The following is an 8080-nucleotide window of genomic DNA, read 5'->3' as shown; positions in this document are numbered from 1 at the left end:
CTGGGTTAGCTGTCTTGCTATTTTAGCTGTGTTTATTCTCAATCTCATTCCCATAAACACTGGAAGATGTGAAGTTCCATTTGTGAGATGCACCTAGGCGTACCGGTCCATCTGTTTGTCTTCATTTAGAAATAGAAAGGAGCCACAATAATCTCTTCTATCATGATTGCTTCGGGGTCTCTAGCTGTGCCTGTGAGCTCCAAGTGTGTTACTGCTGTGACAGCTGATTTAAACAACTCAGAAATAATGCTTTCCAGAACAGAGCCCCGTTTCTTGAATCATAGAATAGAATATGAAGGGTAAAGGTATAAACTATAAATCCTACATAAATATTCCCTTAGGAAAACATTTTTTCATTATTTAGTGAAGAAGATTAGTGTGTTTCTGAGCTGAACTGGTATTAGCTCACAGCTCAAAGCTTTCAGCACCATAAATTGGGCTGTGAGTTCACAGGTTAAATGACTAGAAATGGGAGCATTAGGTACAAAGATATTTGAGCAAGAAAGATCCCCAGAGAAACATGCTTGTAGCAAAAAGATCCTTCTTAGCTTCAGCTGGTAATGAAAGAAACTGGCTGCACAAGAATGGCCTATGTAAAAACCACATACAGAACAGGAGACCTTGAACAGCAATGTAAATCCCCAAATGCTTTAAAACAGGAGGAACTGAGGCATAGAATTGTATCCAGGACTTCTACTGCTTTCTTTTTTCTATTACTTGCCTAACTTATGAAAATCCTCCTTCTCGTCTCTGTAGAATTGTTCTGTCAGAAAAATCAATATCCTTTGATGTCTTTAAAGTAAACCTTGTTAATACAGCCCTGATATGCAAGGAGGCTTGACTATATTTCTCTGCCTACGTGTGTAGGTTTTCTTCTTATCTGGGGTATTTTATCTCTGGAGCATCATTTCTCATTCAAAGCAGCAATTGCTTTGCTTGAGATGATTTGGCTCTGCTTCCTGACAGGCAGCATTTCAATAGTTTAACTTTTGCCCAAGTATTGAATGCTCCAGGCGTTACCCCTCTGTTTTGAATCCCTAGACACAGAACTCGACCATGCTCGTTCTGTGGTCCTTTCACATGGCTTCCTGTAGTTGTTAAATGCAATATTTACTGACTTGGTGTGAAAATATGAACAGTATCAGGTACCTCCGATAGCTGTCTTCTGATTTGTTTTGCATCACCCTCACATTTCTGCTTGTACCCACACCTCTGTACTAAAAGCTTTCAGTAGGAGATACGTGCTTATGGCATAATATGAGGCACAATTGGGACTTAAAAGCATTTTAAGAGGTGTAATGAGTGACCTGAAGGATTAACACTTTGTGTCAAAATAATTTGTTGCAAATCAAATAGCATTCAAACCATTTCATTTGGTCATCTGTGTTGGCTTTCAGCAGATTCAGAGTTTGTTCTAGACTGACACTGAACACTTATTGTAAAGTTAATTGCAGAACAAGTGATGAGAGAAGCCCAGCTCAAAGGCTTTCCTCTTAATGAGTGTGCTGGAGTTACTCAGAAAGCTGGGGTGCTGGGATGTTGTTCTGAAGAGAGGGAAAAAATGGTGATGCCCATAAAAGGAGAGCATCTGAGGACCAAGAGTAATGTTCAGCTAAAGAAAGAAGCAAAGAGAGCAACCATGTTCAGAAACACTACTGAACTGTGGGTGATGGTGAGGAGCCAGAGCTTCAGCTCTTAGCAAAGAAACATTGCCTTCAGAAGCATAGGCACCCTCTGACCATCAAATCATTGGAAAATGATAGCTTAGATTTGGTGGCACAGTCCCTACTGATTGTAGCCTCTTTGCTGTTGCAGAAATTATATGGAGATACTGATTGGTATTTATTTTTAGTCTATTTCCTTTGGCCAGGGGCGTTATCAAGATAGAGCATGAAAAAAATAAAGGAGTGTTTTGAAGATGGTAGACTTTGCTTTTCCATCTTATTATTTTACCATGACCTGCCCTTCTAAATTTATTCATAGCTCTATTGCACTTCATGCAACTCAGTCCTGAAGCAGGGAGTTAGATGTATGCATAATTTTGACCCCAACATGGACTCCCTGGGGGTGGCAAATGCTATATTATGTCTTCCCATGAAATCATAGTAAGTGAAAGATTTGGGAATCTGTGGCACAACGACTGTAAGCTCAAAGTCTTGAAGCTCATATTAGAAAAGTGGCTTATTGTATAAGACTTTTACCACACCCTAAAATGTGGTATGATATTTTGGAAAGAGTTGCTTTGTGTATAAAGGTTCTTCACCCACCCTGTGTGGTTTCTAATGCTGCTTTGTAATGGTTATGCTTGTGCTGTTTTTGTTTATGATCCGTCCACATTTCCATTCAGAAACCTATTATAACCTAACTATAAAATAGCATAACAAGTTGAAATTTCTGCATGTGTCTGTTTAGAAATGCATTCCCCATATGCAGAAGGAAATGCCTGTCTGCATGAATTATGAATGTGTACATAAACCAAAGGGCAAACTTTCTTTCTTGTTTTATTTGCATCACAGGTCACTGGGCTTTGAGATGAGTTACTCTCTTCAGTGAATATCAATAGAGTTGACACTGAACTTCCACATGGCTGGTGATGCACCAGACATAATTTATTGGACTTGTGTTATCTTCTTCAATGCCAGGCCAACTCCTGGCATAGGCAATGCCTAATCTCTTCCCTTCATGATTTGGAGGAGAGTACGTTGGCTCAAATATGTAGATTAAAATTGATTTTGTAGGAGTTATTTATGGTCTTAGTATTCTGAGGCTGCATAGTCTGTAGTGAGCTATCAGACAACGCTTAGGTCAGGCAAACCTGAAGCTGATAAACTCTGCCTCAAGGAGGATTATTTTACAGATTTATGGTGTTCTCCTAGCAGCCTTGATCACTCAGATTGACTCAGCTGCCTGATCACAAACAGAATTCTAACATCTCTGGTAGCAGGCATAGGTAGCAGTCTCAGTGTGCTGTATCAGTTTTGGGGCGTGCTGGTGAGACAGCTCAATTCCCCAGACCACAGGTGTTTCTTGTATATAATGTATATAATTTTAAAATTTTAGTTGACTACTTGTTAAGGTGCCTTGATATGTAATCAGTCCAGGAGGCACAGCTGACAGCCAGCTATCCTTTGCTCTCAAACTCATGTCCATGCAGAAAAATCTTAGCCAAAAGCTCACAGTCTTCTAAGACATCAAAGGTCACCCATCATTGACATGGCTTCTCTTCAGTCTCCAGGAGTCCTCCTTTTTCCATGGTCAGCAGCTGCTTTTTCCTCAGCTGTTCCTGTGGTAAAAGGAACTTCTCCTTTCTCTAAATTCCTGTTTTGCTATGGAAATCCTTCTCATGTTCTGTGCTTTTTAACTATACATTTACTCTATCACAGGTGGGAGGAGGGGAGACTTTACTTACAGAAATGAGAAGTTAGAAAATGGAATGAAACATGAACTGTGTGTAGTTTATCTCCCAGGCAGGATTTGTTTAGCTGTAAGCATTCATAGAATCATAAATAGAATGATAGAGTCATCACGATTGGAAAAGATCTCGAAGATCATCAAGTTCAATTGTCAACGCATCACCACCATGTCCCTGTTATATACAGGCATGTACGTATCTCTGCATGCACGTACACGTGGAGCCTTCTGTACATTCCTTACCACTCATCTCAAAGGTAGTGTGTCATGAGCTGTGGATAGGTTCCTGAGACACCCAGAAGTGCACGTTAATTGCAATTCAGGGATCCTGTGGTTTGGACTCGATTGCTCAGATAATCAGATAACCGTTACTGCAATGTGTGTTGCTTATTTACTGTCAGCACTTCAATTAAAAGTGAATTAGCATGTCTTTTACACAAGGTTCCTCAATTAAATAAGGGTTTGGGTTTTCTTTAAAGTATATAGCAGTTGCTTCCAAACCAGGGTATTTTGCAGGATATCTCAAGTGAAACGAGAGGGAAAGCCTTGCCTTGCATGTATGATGACAAAACGGTGGAAGGAAATCACAGAATCACCCGGGTTGGAAGGGACCTCAAGGATCATGTAGTTCCAACCCCCCTGCCTAGCAGGGCCACCAAACATACACATTCAGATCAGGTTGAAATGTAGTAGAAGAGGCAGCTCCTGGTGTGTGTTCTGGTGTAGCTGCCAGCACTCTGATCTCCAGGGTCACAATTCACCTTCAGATATTAGAACTATTGTTTTGGGTTTCATCAGCTCAAAAGTAACTTCTCTCATGCTCTTTAAAAACTTAACATTTTAAAATGATTAGTGTAATATAGGCAGGGATTTTCTTGGGCCTCCTTTTTTTTCTCATGGATTTTTCTGTTTCTCTACATGTAGTTATAATGCAAAGGTCACCTTCCTTTGTGGGTTACTCCAGGTATCGCAGTTGCTTTTGCTGATGGGAGAGTGGAATTATGAAGAAGACAAGGTTCAACCCTCATATAGCAGCAAAGCAATGTTTCTTTGATCAAGTTATTTCAGTTTTATCTTGAAATGATTGTTTATTCCTGGAGGTGCTGACTCCAAATGCTTCCATGTAATGATATTTCACGTTGATAACAGAGACCTTTCAGTAGCTTATATATAGTACCTTATATAGTCTTATATAGTAGCTTCTTCTACATGGTCCTATCAATTAGGTCTTAATTCTATTGCCTAAATAAGGGGATATAATGTCCTTTTGTGCATCTTAGCAGCCATCTGTGGCTCCAGGAGGGTGTGGGTCACCCTTGGTCTTGCATCCTATCTTCTAGCCCCATATGTTTTGTAGTAATGCCATCAGCACTGAGTATTTAGGATCCTAATCACTTGAAGGCAGCGGAGACACTGTGATCCATTTCAGTGAATTTGAAGCAGAGCCATAAAGACTGGCTGAAACAACTGCTATCTTTTATGGAAAAACACAAGTTATGTAGCTGAGCTTTTAAAGCATGTAATTAATTACTGAAATTCAGTACCATATTGCACAATATTTGACTTTTTTTAAAAAAAAAGTTTCTATACTCCATTGCAAGACACATTTTAAGTCATTGACATGAAGCAGAAGAATGTCTTTCATTATGTTCACAATTGACTGTTTTGCATCCACATCAGAGAATAATGAAAACAGTTGGAGTTAAATTATTATAACTTAAAACCATTCCCTGGCATATTATTCTCTCAATATGCATGCTGCTGTCTTATGGAAATTTTATAGAGTGTGGTGAAGACGAAAAGGGAGATGGAAAATCCCTGACCTCCTCTGATCACACAGTTTGTTTCCAAACCACTATACAGTACCCTATTCAATACAGTATTTAGAATCAGCACATAGCAAAAATTTCCATGAAAATTCCCAATTCACTGCTTTAATGAGCACTTAGTAGATAGACAGGATTTCGGTTTGATAATCAGACTAATAAGCTTGCAAAAGCCACAGTTACTTCAAGTCCTTGAAAAACTCTTGTCTAGTGGATTTAGCAATATGAATGCTTGAGTGGCAACACATGAGAACAACAGCAAATCTGGCTTATGGCTTGCAGTTGCTCTAAAAAATAAAGTCATAAAATACTCTGAGGAGGTTGGCCTTTTGATCTGCTGAATCTTGGCTTAGTGACTTAGGCAACAATTTTTTAAGGATTATATAGTATATAACAGTCAATTGCCTCCTGAAAATTTTCTTTGTTTTCCTTTTGCAGTCATACATTCATACTGTCATGGTTGTTTGAATTTCATAAAAAATCTTGACCTTATTGCTCACTGCCAAGGTGCTCATCTGCTGAAGGCTGGATAATGGAACGATTTGTAACTTATAATGAAACTGAAAAGGGAGAAAAATAAATAGAACTGTTGTAGTGTTGCTTCCCTCAGACACCTACTTCTGTCTTTCAGTTTTGTTCTTTAGAGTATTCTTGGAACAATGCTTTTTATCTAATCTATGGTCAAGTGTTGAATGAATCACAGTTGGCCCTTGCTGATCAATCATATTAAACATGTATCAGACCTTCTTCCATTGAGTGAAACATTAAGAAAGTAAGATAGACTTGGATAGTGCAGCATTTATTTTTTTCCCTACCTGAAAAGAAATGTTGACCTTTTTCACATTAAAAAAATCCTGAGATTTAAAGCTTTTAAAATATCATTTTTTATTCATACCTCCCAGCTCAGATAGTTAAAAAACTAAGGGTGCACTTCTGCTAAGGCTGAGGGTATTGGTCCTTCAGCATGCTGTGCTTGTTCCTCAGGGATTTCCTCGAGCCCTGTCAGTCTGTCCTTCAAGCTTTTCCCACAAGGACATCTTTCTCCAATGTCCTTGCTGAAAAGCAATGAATGAAGTATGGGAAGTAGCCATCTCTTCTCCCATCCAGAGTTATTTTCAAATCAGTTTCTTGGACTAAAGTTTTTATGAACTGACCTTCACCTAATTTTTCATATATTTATGTTCTCTTGTTAGCTCATGGGAGGTGTTTTGTTTTGTTTTGTTTTGTTTTATAGAATCATAGAATCCTTAAAGTTGAAAGGGGTCTTTTAAAGGCCATCTAGTCTAGCTCTTCTGCAACAGAGACATGCACAGCTAGATCAGCTTGCCTGGGGCCTGATCCAGCCTCATCTTGGAAGCCTCCAGAGATGAGGCATCAATCACATTTCTGGGCAGACCCTTCCAGTGCATCACCACCCTCACTCTAAAACACTGTTTTCCTATATCCAACCTAAATCTACCCTCCTTAAGTTTGAAGCCATTTCCCCTTTTTCTATCACCACAGAATCTGCAAAAGAAAATGTCTCATTCTTTCCTGTTGCTCCCCTTTAGATACTGAAAGGCTACTATCAGGTTTGTTTGTTTGTTTGTTTCTTGTGAGTTTCTGTTCTGAGTAAAAGAGTAAAGAAGTAGAAGAGTAAAAGCAAAGAGTAAAAGCTTACAATGACAGGTGGTGGATCATGGGATCATCCCAGACTTGGAAGGTCAGTTCCAGCCATAAATTGATGTCCTTCGAAAGTGTACTTTGCAAGCATAAAGCAACATTCTTGTCTTTCTGTTTGTCTGATCTGAGCCAGTATTTGAGTTAATAGAAGGTTTGCCTTCAGGACTGGGTATTTAGGTCTTTCAAAAGTAGCCAACAGGTTTCTGTAACTAAGTCATGAAATCAGTCCAACTGGCTTTCCTTGTGTATGGAATATATTAGGAATCTATGCAAAATTCTTATCTTAATGCTCAACTACCTCTCCACCTATCTCTAAAATGAAATATTTTTTTCATTTGGCAAGGAAAATAAAGCTGTGAAAAATTCTTTGACTGCATAGTAAATTGCTGAGGAGTTGTTGGAAAGGGCATGGAATTGAAGGGATGGAAAAGGACTGAAAAGAGTTGCTGCCTCTGATCATGATAATAAATGCATCTGAATGCACAGCAAACAATAGCACACTGGAATAACTGATAACAAAGCAAAAATGGATCAGACGAAAATAAGACAGAGGAACGGAAACACAATTCATTTAGATCTGAATTGTTGACTGAAATGTGTACTTTGCAGGTGGATTAGCTTTGGAAACAGTAAGACTACTACAGGAAAAAGAAACATAAAATTTGCTGTGTGCGTACTGGGGAAGAATACTGGCTTCCAGCATGGAAATGCAAGTTCTAATGTGTAGCTGCTGGGTCACTGAGCAGTGGCTGATAGGCAGCAGCTTATCTGTTCTCCAGGTGTTTTTCCTCTGTACTTAGGTATTGGAGATGACTGTCCCCATGATCTGTTCTGTGTCCATGCTGCAGGTTATTTCTGCTCCAACAAAATGTTTTGTATTGGCCATTTTTTTATACCACAATCTCTTTGTCTCCATTTCTCCAGTTTGACAAGATCCTGTTGCATTCCCTCCCTTCAAGCATTCTTGAAGCCATCTCCAGCTGGTTGTTGAGTGCGTTTTAGTATGCGTCCTTTCCCATCAATATCCAGGTCCATGCCAGAATTAGTCGATGAAGCAAGATCTGTTTCCTCCAAATCCTACTATATAGGAGGAGTATGTTTGACCATGAGTATTTCTGGTTGAACCTGAGAAGGATTTTGCAACTTTTGATCTAGAGAGATCAGGCTTGTTAGTTTCTTTA

The 8080-nt window shown here is 39.1% G+C and overlaps 1 protein-coding gene across 1 annotated transcript in view; it reads right to left on the bottom strand.

The window, feature by feature from the left end:
- INPP5F (inositol polyphosphate-5-phosphatase F) overlaps window positions 1-8080 on the bottom strand; it is a 949391-nt gene that overhangs the window by 565011 nt on the left and 376300 nt on the right. The gene's annotated exons all lie outside the window — the stretch shown is intronic.

This window comes from Lagopus muta, chromosome 5 (genome assembly GCF_023343835.1).
Source record: "Lagopus muta isolate bLagMut1 chromosome 5, bLagMut1 primary, whole genome shotgun sequence".
NCBI lineage: Eukaryota > Metazoa > Chordata > Aves > Galliformes > Phasianidae > Lagopus > Lagopus muta.
This window is presented reverse-complemented; position numbering and strand designations above follow the sequence as displayed.